Here is a 2918-nt window from a genome sequence, read left to right as displayed (position 1 = left end):
CCCGCGCGCCCCCCCACCCCCCCACCCCCCGGAAAAAAAAAAAAAAAAAAAAAAAAGTCCTCTTCCTCCCATGAGGATGGCGACATCAGGTTCAGGTCCTTAAAGAAGGACCACACACGTTCCTTCTTTACAATGCTTCGTCCTTGGACACTGTCTTTTTTCTTTTCTTTCTTTTTTTTTTTTTTTTTCCTTCAGTGAAAGTAAGGAAGCCAACCGCAGTGAGCAGCGTGAACATGGAATACTGTGTAGAAGTCAAGGCTCCTACCTAGTACAGTCTTTCCCTAAAGCACAAGATCTAGCTAGGCGTGGAACCGAACATGCTCAGTCTCTCCTCCGTAAAAGGTCCAAAGAAGGGAGACCCTCAGACTTGTGGAGCCATGAACGTTTCAGTATTTTATCTTATGTGGCGATGATGTAGACACTCGCTGAGATTTCACCCTGTCATGGCACTTAGCCAAGCTGTAAGCCCAGAGATGACCAGAGATGCTGGAAAATCTTGAAGTCGGCCTACAGAAAACAAGCACTGGGGGGAAAGTTCCCCTTAAACATTCTTATCTCGTCCACACCTATGTCCTCTGTTTGTCATGAGCAATCCTACTTAGATGATTCGTGAACATTTCAGGAGACATGAAAGCAGTTCAGTTCAGTTCAGTTCGTCGTGATCCCTACACCTCCCGCCCGCCCCCCTCCCCTTTCACGTGAGAGATTTTCTTCCCGATTTCAGAGGGGAGAAGTAAAGGAGAGTCAGAGCGTCCCTCTCGCGGTGTGGTGTTGTCACTCTAATTCCAAAACATCCGTACGCCACGGAGGCACATTTGGGGGCGTCCTACTCAGGGCCCCAAGACTTTCAGAGTCAAACCTAAGGAGGATGTAAATGTACTTCACGCCACCGAACCCGAACCGGTGAGGTGAACCCGGTGGCTTCCTAGGAGATGACGTGTCATCGGCCCACCAGTTTAAAACACAGAACCAAACACCCTCTCCCCGACGACTCGGAGCAAGTGAGTCCGTGGGTGTGTCGGAGAGGGTCCTCTGCTCCAGCTGGGTCCATAAGCACTGCACACGAGAGTAGGTAGGTAGGTGTTCACGGTGCCCTTGGGAAGGAAAGGCGGGGAGAATTTTATTTCGAAAAGCTTATCTCCTCACAGCATTGACACTACGAACGATGATGCAACTTCATCGGGGGGTGGGCGGGGGCGGTGAAGGAAGGCCAGGGAGCCCGGCCACATAGAAGAGCCACGGAGAGCGTCTGTGACCGCAAGGATGTCCACGTACCGGTGACTCCTCTCAGTTGGGGCGGGGAAGGGGGGCGCGAGATTCCCGTGTGTACGTCCGCATCGATCAGTCGTGGGAGAGGGAGGAAAAACGATGTTCCCTCCACGATCCTTCTGAGTTGTCGCCTGAGAAGTTCCTGTCCCCAAGAGACAGCTCGAGAAGAGAGCAACCCACGGCCGGGGGACGCGTGCACTGTGCCCCCCCCCCCCCCCACCACCACCACCACCACACACACACACGCACACACACACGCAGGAGAAGCCCAAGCCAGAATTCACTGACTCGAAACGAAACGGCGGGCTCTGAGCTTGAGCTTGAGCTTGAGCTTGAGCTTCTGGAGGAGGAAGATTTTGGTCCTCCTTTCAGGTCAGGAAGAAGAGGGAGGGAGAGGCGGGGAGGCAGAGCGGCAGAGCGTCCCGGTAGCCCACCCGTCGCGTCCGAAGCGCCTGAAATTCCAACTCACGTGTGTGCCAAAGCGGTCCATCTCGGGGTGCCCCATCCCGGTTCCCTCCCCGCACGGAGAGCAATGTTCCGTCCCGATTCACTGAAAAGCTCCCAAAGGGCCTTGGTGTGAGTCAGTGGACCTAGGCCCATCCTGCCTCCTCTTCAAATCATTTCTATCCATACAGAAGAAAAGACACCATCGCCACCCGCCACGGCCCGCCAGAGGCAACGCGGCTATCCCCTTCAGCAGCGCAGCTATCCCCGGGGAAGGGGGATTCCGTAGCATGCGAACATCAGTCCAACATCGCTTCCGGCTTCCTGACTTCTCGTGGAAAATGAGGATGCCACATGACCGACCGGGGATGGGGGGGGGGGAGTGGGGATGGGTGAGGGAGAGGGAGAGAGAAAGAGAGGAAGGGAGAAAGGGAGGGGAGGAAGGCGGGCAGGGGGAGAGAGACGAGAGAGAGAGAGAGAGAGAGAGAGAGAGAGAGAGAGAGAGAGAGGGGGGGGGAGGGAGGAGGGAGGAGGGAGGGAGGGAGGGAGGAGTGGGGGTGGGGGGGGGAGGGAGGGAGGAGGGAGGAGGGAGGGAGGAGGGAGGAGGGAGGGGGAGGGAGAGGGAGGGAGGGAGGGAGGGAGGGAGGGAGGGAGGGAGGGAGGGAGAGAGAAAGAGAGAAAGAGAGGAGGGGGGCAGGAAAGAGAGAAAGAGTGGGAGGAAGAGCAGGGGTGGGGGGCTGGGAGAGCCAGAGAAGGAGAGAGAGAAAGACAGAGAGCGAGTGACAGAGACAGAGACAGATAGAGGCCGAGAGCCAGCGACTGGGAGCCAGGTAAAGGACACTGTGCTTGGGTATCTTCTGAGTGTTTGCACGTGTTTTCTGAGCTGTGGAGATCAAATCAGTGCCATGAGAAGAAGGGAGTCTGCCAGCCCCACCCAGCGCTGCGGAGGAAGAGACGAGGTGGTTGGCCCTTCCCCCCCACCCCCCACCGCCGTTCGGGAACCTCTCTTTCTACCTCTTTGCACACTCCATTCATTCTGAGAACATCGTTGGCATAGTCCTTTCCATCTGGAAAATGATACGCCCTTGCCAAGAGACCCAGGTTCTGGAACCTCCGATGGATCTTTCAAGTCCATCCAGTCAGATGAATGGTAGCATTCCTAAAAACCAATGAATGAACGAATGAACGATTTTAAAAGCCTCATT

The sequence above is a fragment of the Kogia breviceps genome (genome assembly GCF_026419965.1).
Source record: "Kogia breviceps isolate mKogBre1 chromosome 20 unlocalized genomic scaffold, mKogBre1 haplotype 1 SUPER_20_unloc_5, whole genome shotgun sequence".
In the NCBI taxonomy this organism is placed as follows: domain Eukaryota; kingdom Metazoa; phylum Chordata; class Mammalia; order Artiodactyla; family Physeteridae; genus Kogia; species Kogia breviceps.
Note: the sequence above shows the minus strand (reverse complement) of the source record.